The sequence below is a fragment of the Hylobates moloch genome, unplaced genomic scaffold (genome assembly GCF_009828535.3).
Source record: "Hylobates moloch isolate HMO894 unplaced genomic scaffold, HMol_V3 SCAFFOLD_28, whole genome shotgun sequence".
NCBI classification, from domain to species: domain Eukaryota; kingdom Metazoa; phylum Chordata; class Mammalia; order Primates; family Hylobatidae; genus Hylobates; species Hylobates moloch.
In genome coordinates this window covers 2,343,889-2,357,744 of record NW_026652303.1, presented here as the reverse complement: position 1 = coordinate 2,357,744, position 13,856 = coordinate 2,343,889, and the positions used below count along the sequence as shown (strand labels likewise).

The 13,856-nt window shown below is 44.0% G+C and overlaps 1 protein-coding gene across 3 annotated transcripts in view; it reads left to right on the top strand.

Annotated features, from left to right (window-relative positions):
• LOC116463187 (A-kinase anchor protein 12-like) overlaps window positions 1-13,856 on the top strand; it is a 115,247-nt gene that overhangs the window by 64,594 nt on the left and 36,797 nt on the right. The gene's annotated exons all lie outside the window — the stretch shown is intronic.

Here is a 13,856-nt window from a genome sequence, read left to right as displayed (position 1 = left end):
GCATGTTGAAGAAGGACCTTGAGTTCATTGTTCCATTTAATCATAAATAAAGGGATAACCAATAACTGCTATCAAAGATATGTAAAACAATGATTCGGCATACAGTAAATTGATTCATGTAATATGAATAAGAGAGACAAATGAAGGGAAAAGTCCTTTCACAGGAGATTCAACATCGCCTCACTTAGATGAGATTCTTCAAACATGTGGAACCTGTTTTTCTTCTTGTTTGATGCCCCCACAGAGCTGCTTCAAGCAGGGAGCTGCTTTTGAAGTTGGTGGGAATACTTATCTGTGTATAGCACCACAGGCACAATATAAAGTTAGAAATATACACAGTCTCACAGGCGGAGTATTTGCATGACCTAGTGTGAGAGTTTCAAATAATTTTCACCCAAATGATTGGAATGAACCCAACTCAAATTCCCAAGTCCAAAGCTTTGTCTTTCCCGTGTTAACTTTTGAATCAAGTCAAGCACCAGCAACATGTCAGCTTACTATGGCCAAGTCTGTAAGGTTAAGACAAGGCAACTTGGTGACTACCAAATGAATTGTGCAAGGGATGAGAGCTGCAGGGTTCAGGTGGAGCAGTCACTTGAGGTCAAAGGGGAGATTAGGGGGAGGCTGGATTTAGATGTGTCTAAACAAGGAATGCCAGCAAAAGTAAGGAGAATAATAACAGCCAACACTTTATGTGCTTTTATTATAGGGCCCAGAGAGGTGCCTTTTGTGTGTTATCACCTTTAATAGTTACAGCAACCCTATGAAGTAGGTAATATTGTTCCCAAGATGCAAATCCGGATCAGCAGATTCCAAAACCACTTAACCACTCTGCTCTGACTGTGCCGGGCAGATTCGGAGGCTGGTGTGTTGGAACAGCCTAGCCCCAGCAAAGAGTTTTTACTGAAGGGTGTGGAATGAAAGCCCAGAAGGGAAAAGGGGCCAGATAATAGGGCCCTGAAAGCTGAGTGGAGTTTAGAAAGTATTTAGTGGACAACGTGTGATCACTGCACTGTGCCACCAAGGGGGTGCCGGAGGCTTCTTGTCTGACTTAGCTGATCTGTAGGATGGATAAGAGGAGGGAGGGATGGGGCAGGGACACATGCTTTTTTCATAGAATCCCAAATAGGCTGGAAATTCTTTTTTAATCTGTGGCATGTTTACTGGAGGTCTTAAGGTTATCTTCCCTTAGTCCAGATGTGATTTCTTTTACATTTCAGCCACGTGGGTAAACACTGATTTTCATAGTGAGTGATTCAGTCCCTCCACTGTGACTATTCCATCATCTCCCTGAGGTGACCCAGGCTTCTGATCATGGCCTCGGAGATCTGAGCAAATATCAAATCCCCCACGCAGGAAGGGTGGTGATTTTTATTTTTTATTTTTTGAGACAGCGTCTCACTCTGTCACCCAGGCTGGAGTGCAGTGGCTTGAGCTCGGCTTACCTCAGCGTCTGCCTCCCCGCCCTGCCCCGCTCCATCCAGGCTCCAGTAATTCTCCTGCCTCAGCCTCCTGAGTAGCTGGGACGTGCCACCACACCTGGCTAATTTTTGTATTTTTAGTAGAAACGGGGTTTCACCATGTTGGCCAGGCTGGTTTCAAACTTCGGACCTCAAGTGATATGCCCGCCTCAGCCCCCCAAAGTGGTGGGATTACAGGCGTGAGCCGCCATGCCCAGCTGTGGAAGAGTGGTAATTAATATACATTTTTTGTTGTTGTTTGTTTATTTTGAGACAGGGTCTTGCTCTGTCACCCGGGCTAGAATGCAGTGGCATGATTTCGGCTCAGTGCAACCTCTGCCTTCCAGGTTCAAGCGATTCTCCTGCCTCAGACTCCTGAGTAGCTGGGATTACAGGTGCCTGCCATCATGCCTGGCTAACTTTTGTATTTTTAGTGGAGACGAGATTTCACCATGTTGGCCAGTATGGTCTTGAACTCTTGACCTCAAGTGATCCACCCGCCTCAACCTCCCAAAGTGCTGGGATTACAGATGTGAGCCACCGTGACCAGCCAATTAATATATCTTGTCCTTCCCAAGATCTTGAAAAGGCCTTGTCCTCTAGGAAAAAAGAGCTAGATATGCCTCCATACCATAGCCCAGGGCTACAGAGGCTACCCACCAGAGGTGTTTCTGGAGGCCTTACTTTTGGGGTGAGCTTTTGCTGTTTTAGGTCCAGCTGCTATTCTCTTGGTTTATTAGGTTCTCTGTGGCAACTTGGCATACTCATTTTGTTTTTTTCTTTCTCTATTTTTTCTGTGTGGCAGACGATAATTAATAGCCTGACAATGTAAATACAGACAGAATCTTCATGTTAACTTATTAAACAGCGTTTTTCCATGCTTTTGACATCAGTGACAGCTCATGAGTAGGTTTTTGTTTAGTTTTGTTTTGAGACGGAGTCTCGCTCTGTCACCCAAGCTGGAGTGCAGTGGCGTGATCTCGGCTCACTGCAATTTCCGCCTCCTGGGTTCAAGCGATTCTCCTGCCTCAGCCTCCCAAGTAGCTGGGATTACAGGCATGCACCACCATGCCCGGCTAATTTTTGTATTTTTAGTAGAGACAGGGTTTCACCGTGTTGGCCAGGCTGGTCTCGAACTCCTGACCTAAGGTGATCCGCCTGCCTTGGCCTCCCAAAGTGCTGGGATTACAGGCGTGAGCCACCACGCCCGGCTCGCTCATGATTAGGCTTTATGGTTGCTTCCAGAAATCAGAATTCTATACGACAGTTTGCTGTAGTATAGACAAAGGCATAATTTGGCATGTGACACTGACCTGTAGGATTTGGGACACCTTTGTTTCTACCGCTGTCCACTTAAATTAGAAGAGAACTGACCCATTTTGGTCCCTGGGAGGATTGGCCCACAGTGGAATTTGGTCCTGCTGTAGATAAAATAGCAAGATCAACTGACGGGAGAAAATAAGGAACAAGGGCCATTCCTGCTGGAGGGTTTTTACTTTACAGTGGCAGACAAAGCCAGAGGTGAAATTATTTTTCCCATCTTAACTCACTTGCTCTTTCTAAAACTGGAAATACTGGTAATTCAGAACCAACCCTCCTATAATGAAAACAGAATTCTGCTTCTTTGTAAACTTTCTTAAATGTTAGAAAGAAGGAACCGCGTACTAAATACTGTCTAAACTCTACAGCAGCGTCTGATATATGTAGATTTGGGGAGGGGGCTTGATTATGTCATTTGGTGGCCTTCTATAAGAGCATACACAATGAGGCATGGACACAAACATTTATTTATAATGAAAATAAACACAACTAATTACCTTAGCCTTGGCGAGCAGTCCCTTTCTTCTGAGCTTTGGGATTTTCAGTTTATACAGACAGCTTATATAGACATGCAACTGGGCTTTCTCTCCCTAACTAAAAAGTGCTGTCATGCTGTGCTATTCCCAGACACTGCACAAGTGCCATTAGTTTTGGGCAAATCTGCTTCTACTGAAAAGATGAAAAAAAAAGAAAAAGAAAAGCTCCCTTTCCGCAACCCAAATTATCAATCGCTTTATAGTCTATGGCTTGTATGGTCTTCTCTTTGTTAAAAACTCGAACAAGAGGCTGGGCGCAGTGGCTCACACCTGTAATCCCAGCGCTTTGGGGGGCCGAGGCGGGTGGATCACCTCAGGTCAGGAGGTCGAGACCAGCCTGGCCAACATGGTGAAACCCTGTCTCTACTAAAAATACAAAAAATGAGCTGGGCTTTGTGGCAGATGTCTGATATCCCAGCTACTCAGGAGGCTGAGGCAGGAGAATCGCTTGAACCCAGGAGGCAGAGGGTGCAGTGAGCTGAGATCACGCCACTGCACTCCAGCCTGGGCAACAAGAGCGAAACTCCATCTCAAAAAACAAAACAAAACAAAACAAAACAAAAATCCAAACAAGAATGATTTCTAAAACATTGTATCTTGGGCTGAGACCAATTTTAGATTTAAAACTTTTGCAGGCTGGGTGCGGTGGCTCACGCCTGTAATCACAGCACTTTGGGAGGCCAAGGCTTGGGTCCAGGATTTTGAGATCAGCCAACGTGGCGAAACCCTGTCTCTCTTTTTTTTTTTTTTTTTTTTAACTTTTGGTAATTAGAACAACTTTGAAATTTAAATGTGAAATTCAATCTTACTATCTGTTAGGCAGATAATTTTTTTTCCCCCCCCCGAACAGTTGAGGAAAATCAATTACTCAAAAAGCAACACCTTATTTATTTTGATAATAGCGTATTTGATTTTGAAATAAAGTGTCTGCAAAACTCAATGCCATATACAAGTAATCCAGTGATTATCTCAGGTCTTCATACATTTGAATTAATCACTTACAATGCAGTTATTTGTTTTCTTTCTGAGATTTGCGTCTCTGCAGAGTACATACAGCAAACATTTTAAAGCATGTGAAAACCATCTTTTCTCCAACCTTCACAGGTCACATTTGTTTCTGTGAGCAAACAAACAATGGCAGTCTTTTCCTTAGCTTTAGAAAGTTTTTTTTAAAAGAGGGCCTTGCTCTGTCGCCCAGGTCAGAGTGCAATAGTGCAATCATGGTTCGATGCAGCCTCAAACTTCTGGGCACATGTGATCCTCCTGGCTCAGCCTTCCCAGTAGTTAAGACTACAGGCATGTGCCACTGCGCCAGATAGTTTTTTTTTAAATGCTTTTGTAGAAACAGGTTTTTGCCATGTTGCCCAGACTGGTCTCAAATTCTTGGCTTCAAGCTTCCTTCCACGTCGGCCTCCGAAAGTCTTGGGACTACAGAAGTGAGCCACCACAGCCGGCCTTAAATAATTTGTGTTCACAGAGGCTTCACACCCTTTGTGTACCCAGAGTTGAGGATATTTACACCAGCAGCAACGGAGCAGGAAGCAGCTGGGTGCTCTGACCTTGACATTTGCCACTCTGGGACCAGCTGTTTTAAAACTGTCAGCCAGTGACCAGATGAACCAGGCCTTGTTACGCTAATCAGACAATGGTATAGAGGCGGCTCCTGGTGTGTGCTCGTGGACCACCACTGTGACACCAGCTGTGATCACACCCCCCACCCCTGGGGAAAAATAAAAAACAAAAACCCTCAAAATGCTGTCGCTTAAAGCAGAAGTCTTTGAGAGGAAGTATTTCTTAACGTTTTACAGGATTCCACTTTTCTACATCTAAGTATTTTCCCCCAGATATAGTAACAAATACAACACTATAGAGAATTTCATTTTTCTAATGGCTCTTAATGTCATCGTCTGCTTTTATTAAATTTGCCATTTGAACCCACCAGCTCCTGGCGTACAGTTCCTCTGGGAAACAGAAAGGCCGAAAGGTTACCGCCAGATAATCCCAGCCCTCCCTACAGATCTTGTTACCTTATAGAAAATCCATTCTGAGTTAAAAGTCGTTCTTCTTTGCTTTGAACATTTAATAACTTTATCTGTATAGTAGGCACCCTAAGACCTGCTCTGAGCCTCTTCAAAGATGACTCCCCCACCCCATACCTGTTTCTCTGCAAGAGGCTGCTTTCTCTGCCCAGAAGGAATATTTTTATGATTTGATTCCTTTTCTATTTTAGTTTTCAAATTGTGACATCATTGGTATCTTGTTAGAAGTGCCTGTCACCCACATTACAGCCCTCCACTCCTCCTTTCCTTTTCTCTACACCAGTTGTTAACATCTGGCATTTGACATCTGTCTCTCACCCTCACTTTGGCTAAAATATAAGAATCAAGCCCAGGTGCGGTGACTTACAACTGTAATCCCAGCACTTTGGGAGGCTGAGGAGGGTGGATCACTTGAGCCCAGGAGTTTGAGACCAGGCTGGGAAGCATAGCAAGACCCTTGTCTCTACAAACGTTTACAAAAATTAGCTGGACGTGGTGGTGCACACCTGTATTCCCAGCTGCTTGGGAGGCTAAGGTGGGAGGATCGCTTGACTTGAGTCCAGGAGTTTGAGGCTGCAGTGAGCCATGATTGCACCACTGTACCAGCCTGGGCAACAGATTGAGACCCTGTCTCAAAAAATAAAATAAAATATACGAATCATGAGGACGGCCAGGTGCGGTGGCTCACGCCTGCAATCCCTGCACTTTGGGAGGCTGAGGTGGGCGGATCACGAGGTCAGGAGATCTAGACTATCCTGGCTAACACGGTGAAACTCCATCTCTACTAAAAATACAAAAAAAATTAGCTGGGCATGGTGGCAGGCGCCTGTAGTCCCAGCTACTTGGGAGGCTGAAGCAGGAGAATTGCTTGAACCCGGGAGGTGGAGGTTGCAGTGAGCCGAGATCGTGCCACTGCACCCCAGCCTAGGCTACAAGAGGGAGACTCTGTCTCAAAAAAAAAAAAATAAAAAAAAAAAATAAAGAATCATGAGGGCAGAGATTTCTTGGGATGGGGATTCGGAGGGTGGTCCATGGCAGGAGATGGGGTGAGGGGGGCTGTTTAGTTCAGTGCTGAATCCTCTGAGCCTGAACCAGTAGCTGGAACAGAGGAAGTGCTCAGCAAATACTTGAATAAATGAAGACACAGTTTTCAGTTGGAGTTCGCAGTATTACATTTATAATCATCTAGGTGAGGAGGATCTGTTGGCTTTAACTCCGTATCAATTCATTTCCTGCTTAAAGACTGCGGCTTTGTACGTTTTATCCAAGGCTCTCTTTCCCTTGTTGCATCAGCACTGACAAAGCCAGACCCTTTCCAGGACTGCACCATGCTGGGTTCTCACAGGTGCGTGCTGTTGGTTAGCCAGGTGTTGCCTGGAAACATGAAATCCGACCCTGACCTGCACGTGATTAAATGTGGATTCCTAGTAACGCTATCAAACACAAGTGCCCAATAGATAAAGAGAGGGGTCCCCTTGCACACACTTTGGTATTTCAAATACAATATTATTGCATGACATTTTCTCAAGCTGTATCCTGTTTTGTAATGTTTTGAAGACTGGAGGGAACACACACAAAATAGGCCTTGAACTTAGGTAAAAGTACTATGCTATGCGATTTCTGGGAACTGGTTTTAATTCATTCTCCTGATCTGCAGCAATTGTTTTTAGTGTGGCTGCACTGAAATTACTTATGTCATTGACAAATTTCTGGTCCAAATATTTCACTGCCTTCATCCTTAAAGAAACACAGATTTATTTTTCTGTAATCAGCAGTCAAGATGTTTTTCTCTGAACTATATTCGAGTCTGACAGTGCAGTGAACTTTTCTTTTTGCTTCTGACTTAAAAGGAGCGAGGAAGAAGGATGGCAAGACTTCTGTTGACCCTTTCTCCCTTTCATAAATCAACTAATTCTAGGGGGCTAGACACGGCTAAGACTTCTTTAATTACTACTTTTTGCGTGATCTTGATTTGAATACATTTCTTTATCTCATTGCAAGTCAGTTTTCATCTATGAAATGAGCATCCCCACCCATCTCTGAAATTCTGTGGCTAATACCAATATGACTAGTTATATGGGTACTAAAAATGAAATAGTGGATTAGCTAATGAAGACACCCAAGCGACCTGAGGCAGGCAGCAATCCACTTGGTAATTCCATTATGCCTTTTTATAAAAATACTTTTAAAGCTTTTCTTTTTTTTTGAGACAAAGTCTCTGTCTGTCACCCAGGCTGAAGTACAGTGGTGCAGTCTCAGCTCACTGCAACCTCTGCTTCCTGGGTTCAAGCAATTCTCATGCCTCAGGCTCCTGAGTAGCTGGAATTACAGGCGTGCACCACCATGCCCGGCTAATTTTTGTATTTTAGTAGAGATGGGGTTTTGCCATGTTGACCATGGCTGGTCTCAAACTCCTAACCTCAAGTCATCCACCCACTTCAGCCTCCCAACTGCTGGGATTACAGGCATGAACCACCACACCTGGCCTCTAATCTGATCTTAAAAGCCATTTTCTAGATTTGAAGTTTTAATTTAATTAAACAAAAAGTTCAAGGGGGGAGTTTTATTCAAGAATATCTTGAAATATAATCCTCTTGGTGTCAAAGAATAAGATAAATCCCTTCACACATGTGGCCACCAAACGTCATCCTCTCATCCTCCTGTATGTGTTCTGCTGAATGACTGGTGGTCAGGACTGTGTAATAGGGGTTGGTTATAGCCAGGGATGGGGGAAAGAAGTTGGTAAAAGTCATAGCTGCTTGCCCTAAAGATTTTCAGTCAGCCTTGGAGATGTTACCTATAAATCTCTATAGTTCAGAGGCCACTCAAGTCCACTTTCAAATTGGGTCCATGTTCTGGCCCATTTGAGAAGGAGCCAGGCAAGTCAGCCTATAGGCTTGCCCAAGTAACAGTCTAAGAATTAGGCCCTTTTCTGCCAGGCACAGTGGCTCACACCTGTAATCCCAGCACTTTGGGAGGCTGAGGTGGGTGGATCACAAGGTCAGGAGTTCGAGACCAGCCTGGGCAACATAGTGAAACCCTGTCTCTACTAAAAATACAAAAATTAGCCCGGCATGGTGGCACACAGCTGTAGTCCCAGCTATTCGGGAGGCTGAGGCAGGAGAATCGCTTGAACCCTGTAGGCGAGGGTTGCAGTGAGCCAAGATCACACCATTGCACTCCACCCTGGGCAACAGAGTGAGACTCTGTCTCAAAAAAAAAAAAAAAAAAAAAAAAAAAAGATTTAGGCCCTTTTCCTTGAAGGGACTGAGGTGGTCCACAAGGAGTGGCTCTCTGATTGTAACTAAGCCACTAATGGAGACATGGAATTATTTTAGCTGTTGTCTTAGTCCGTTCAGGCTGCTGCAACAAAATACCTTAGACCAGGTAATTTATAAGCAACAGAAATTTATTTCTTACAGTTCTGGAGGCTGGGAAGTCCCAGATCAAGGCACCAGCAGAATCAGAGTCTTGTGAGGTCCCACTTTCTCTGGATGGTGCCACCTATGTGTCCTCATGTGGCAGAAGGGCAGAGGGGACAAACAAACTCCCTTAAGCCTCTTATGTGAGGGCACTAATCCCATTCATGAGTGCTCCACCCCGAGGCTGATCACCTCCTAAAGGCCCCACCCTCTAATACCAGCACCTTGGTGATTAGGTTTCAACATATGAAATTTTTTGTGGGGAGGGACACAAACATTCAGACTGTAGTGGCTGTTTTATTTATGGAATGAAAATCTTTTAGGCATTTTCTCAAGGACTGACTCACCTTGAGTGTAAAACAGTTTCAGTGTCACCTAATTTATAGTAACTTTTACATGGTTAAGGCAATGATGTAGTCTAGAGCACAATGACCCTGTATTATAGTGTATTGGTCCATTCTCACACCGTTATAAAGAACTGCCCAAGACTGGGTAGTTTATAAAGGAAAGAGGTTTAACTGACTCACAGTTCTGCAGGGCGGGGGAGGCCTCAGGAAACTTAACAATAATGGTGGAAGGGGAAGCAAACACATCCTTCTTCGCATGGCAGCAGGAAGGAGAAGTGGCGAGCAAAAGTGGGAAGAACCCCTTATAAAACCATCAGATCTCATGAGCACTCACTCACTGTCATGAGGACAGCATGAGGGTTACTGCCCCCATGATTAAATTTCCTCCCACTGAGTTCCTCCCATTGAACATGGGGATTATGGGAACTACAAATCAAGATGAGATTTGGGTGGGGACACAGACAAACCATATCATATAGAAAAGGATGCTTTGATAATGTCTGAAGATGTATTCTCTGGGCTTAAAATTCAACAACTGTTTAACCTGTTAAGATTCATTCCTGCATATCATGCTTTGAATTGTTTTCAAATTGCTCTTTAGTTCAAGTATCAGTACAGCCTGATATCAGGTAGTTTTCCTCCGACCTCTAGTGTCAACCAGTGCATGCATTAGTCATTCAGGTGAAAAGTGCTATGTGCTAGATTTAATTAATTGAATGAATTGGTTGCTTTCGTGTGTCTTAACATGGACATGCAATATTTAGACCAACTGCAAGCATAAGATCATTATCCCCCTGTATTAATTTGCTAAGGTTGTCATGACAAAATACTCGACTGGCAGTTCAAACAACAGAAATTTATTTTCTCACAGTTCTGGAGGCTGGAGGTCCAAGATCTTGGTGTTGCAGGTTTGGTTCCTCCTGAGGCCTCTCTCTCTGTTGCTTGCAGACGGCCACCTTCTCACTGTATCGTCACTTGGTCTTTCCTCTGTGCATGTGCACATCCCTGGTTTCTTGGTGTGTCCAAATTTCCTGTTCTTATAATTTTTTTGAGACACGGTATTGCTCTGTCACCCAGGCTGGAGTGCAGTAGCACGATCTTGGCTCACTGCAACCTCCACCTCCTGGTTTCAAGTGATTCTTCTGCCTCAGCCTTCCGGGTAGCTGGGATTACAGGCTTGCATCACCACACCTGGCTAATTTTTGTATTTTTAGTAGAGACGGGATTCTACTCTTCACCATGTTGGCCAGGATGGTCTCGAATTCCTGACCTCAAGTGGTCAGCCCGCCGTGGCCTCTCAAAGTGCTGGGATTACAGGTGTGAGCCACCACACCCGGCCAGGACTCCTGTTCTTATTAGGGCCCAGGCTAATGGCCTCATTTTAACTTAGTCACTTCATTAAAGGCCCTGTCTCCAAATGCAGTAACTTTCTGAAGTACTGGGAGTTAGGACTTCAAATGTGAATTTTGGGGGGACACAGTTCAGCTCATAACACCACCTCCATGAACGATCCACTGGAAGGTCAGATTTGGGACCAGAGAAATGTTAGTAGAAGGGAGCTTTGAGGCTCTCTGAACTAGGAGCCTACCCCTGTGCAGGAGGCTCTTCTGCTTAACCGCTTGAAGGTTTGTGGAGTTTTCTCCATAAAAGGAAGCCATTTATTCCCCTGGAGCTAAAATATGCCTCCCTCCAACTGCTCTTCTCTGTTCCCAGGGCTGCCTTGTGGAACTACAGAGAATAAACTCACCTCCTTTTTCCACATGGCAGCTCTCTAAGTATTTGAAAACATTTATCATGTCTTTCCTTTTCTTCTCTAGGCAAAACATCTCCCGAGAAAATAACCTGTCTCACATTAAAAGAAAAACTCCAGGGCTTATATATATTTCAGATAGGAATGTGCTTGATGGAAGCTTGCCAAACATGACTGGGTTTCAATTTCAGTATCCCCAGTTTTAAGAACAGTTTCTTTCTCAGACTCTTTAAAACATGAGAACAACTTAGTTTGCTTTAAGCCAAATATTATATACTGAAAGAATGGACTGGAGGACATGAGTCATTGATGCTGAAGTATGTGGCTGCTGGTATAAGGGAGTCCCTTACCTCAAGGATGTTGCAAAATGAGCTGAAGTCAAATAAAGTGAAGAAAACATCAATATATGTTGACATGGATTTCTAACCCTGGAATGATCAGTCACCCTTCTGGTACTTCACTCAGCGAGGTGATTAGCATACAGCCTTACACAATGCAGTAGCCAGAGATTAGAGCAAGAGAATTCCTGCTTTCCAGATAACTGTTAGCTGTAAATAAAGTGGCAGATGGATAGTGTCCAACCAAATAGTCAGGGAGCGGAGCCAGGGTCTGCTCCCAAGCAGCCTCCTGCCGAGCTCTGAGCCGCAAGCCCTGTGACCTCACTGTGTAAGCTTAGCAGTGTGGACTGAAGGTTTGTGTCCCCCTAAATGTACATGTCGAAATCCTAACTTCTAAGGTGATGTGGTATTTGGAGGGAAAGTCTTTGCGAGGTACTTAGGTCGTGAGGGTGGAGCCCTCATCAATGGGATTAGTGTCCTTATAAAAGGGGCCACTTCCCTTTCACCATGTGAGGTTACGGGGAGCAGTCTGCAGTCCAGAAGAACCCGGGATTACCAGGTCCCAACCACACTGGCCTCATGATCTCTGACTTTCAGCCTGCAGGATTGTGGAAAATAAAATTGTCCGTTGTTTATACGCCACCTGGTTTATATGGTGCTTTTATAGCAGCCCAAATGGACTAGGAAAATGAACAAAAAGTGTGATGTCTTCCTCATACTTGGTCCTAAGTATTCCCCAGTCAAGTCCATTTCTGTTGAGTATGTTCAAATATCTTAGGATTCTGTGTCAGTGTCACCTTGATAGATGTCTGGCCATTGGAATCTGATGCTGTTTTGAGTCTTCATCCCTTGTGTAGCTCATGGACTCCTTTTGGTCTTCAGTCTTCTGAATATCTTGTAATGAAGACTCTCCATGTGAATCCATTTCCATTCAATGTGCTGGGTTCTTTGAGCTCTTTCAGTCTAGAAACTCATGCACTTGGCTGGACGCAGTGGCTCATGCCTGTAATTCCAGTGCTCTGGGAGGCCAAGGTGGGAGGATCACTTGAGCCCAGGATTTTGAGACCAGCCTGGGCAACACAGCAAGACCCCACCTCTACAAAAAAATAAAAATAAAAAAATTATCTAGGTGTGGTGGTGCATGCCTGTAGTTCCAGCTACTCCAGAGGCTCAGACAGGAGAATTACTTGAGCCCAGGAGGTTGAGGTTGCAATGAATCTCACCATTTATGCTCTAGCCTGGGTGACAGAGTGAGACCCTGTCTCTAAGAAAAGAAAAGAAAAATTCATGTACCTCATTTCTGAGTAATTTTTTTACACATATCTATACTTTTTCATTTGGTCTATTTCATAGAATTGCCTAGGTAAAGAAATAAATATATGTGGACTCAAGGAGAGAAATAATATTTATTCTACATCACTTTTATTATTTGAGTTTTTAATGTTTATTTTCCTCTTGCTTTTTAAAGTGGTTTTAAAATTCTCCTTTAGTGTTTCTGTTGTATCATAACAATTCCTTTGAGGAACTATTCTTCAGAGTATTTATCTTGGATTTTGAATAGCAATAACCATGTCTATACAAACATGTCCAGTTCAACTGGACCATAAAACTCAATTAGTTGATATTTATCTATGTGCATAGCATGCAGCAGAGAGCCTGCCCATCCTGTAGATAACCTGACAGTGTCATTTAGATTCAGGGTGTGTATAGATAGATACATCTACAGACAGATGTCTATCTATCTATCTATCTATCTATCTATCTATCTATCTATCTATCTATGTATCTACTACCTATACCTATATCTAGATATAGATAGATAGATATCTAGATATAGATAGACATCTAGATATAGATAGATATCTAGATAGAGATATAGATAGATAGATAGATCTCCTCTTTTACAGTTATCCAATTTGGAGCTGTATTTCACTCAACTTTAAATTATCTTGGAGCATTTCAAAGGAATAACAGGAGGTGAGGTCACCCCACTGATTGCCAGGGTTGACTTGGCTGATCTGGCTGACTAGGCGGGTGTCCCCTTCCTCCCTCACCACTCCATCTGCGTCCCTCCTGAAGCTGCACACTTGGTCGAAGAGGACGACCATCCCCGATAGAGGAGGACTGGTCTTCGGTCAAGGGTGTACAAGTAGCTGTGCTCCCCTGCTAGAACCTCCAAACACGTGCTCAAGGTTCATTTAAAGGAATAACAGTGGCATCGATTCTCCCTTCTATTTCATCTGTCCTTTTCCAGCAAGAAGAAAAGAGAACCTACTGGTTTTTGGCTTCTTTTCCTCCAAGGGTGATGCCAGGTTAAAGAGAAAATGAGAGGAGAGGAGGCCAGGGAGGGTTGAATTTGGTGTGCAAGTCCATTCTTCCATTCCGTGACACTCATATTTGGGTTAAATACCTAAGCATCCTTGAAGGAAGTTGGAGAGCCTAATATTGGTTTTAATTCTGAGTGTAGTGGTCCCTGTCCCCTCCCTTTCAGGAAAAAAAGGGGAGAGTAGCCTGCTTTATTGCAGCCGTCTGTCCGCTGGTCCCGCCTCCAGACTGCACACTCTGAGGCCTCTCCCATTCTCTTCCTGTGTCACTGCTTTGTTTTTTGCTTTTGTTTTTTACAGAGATGGGGTCTTGCTGTGTT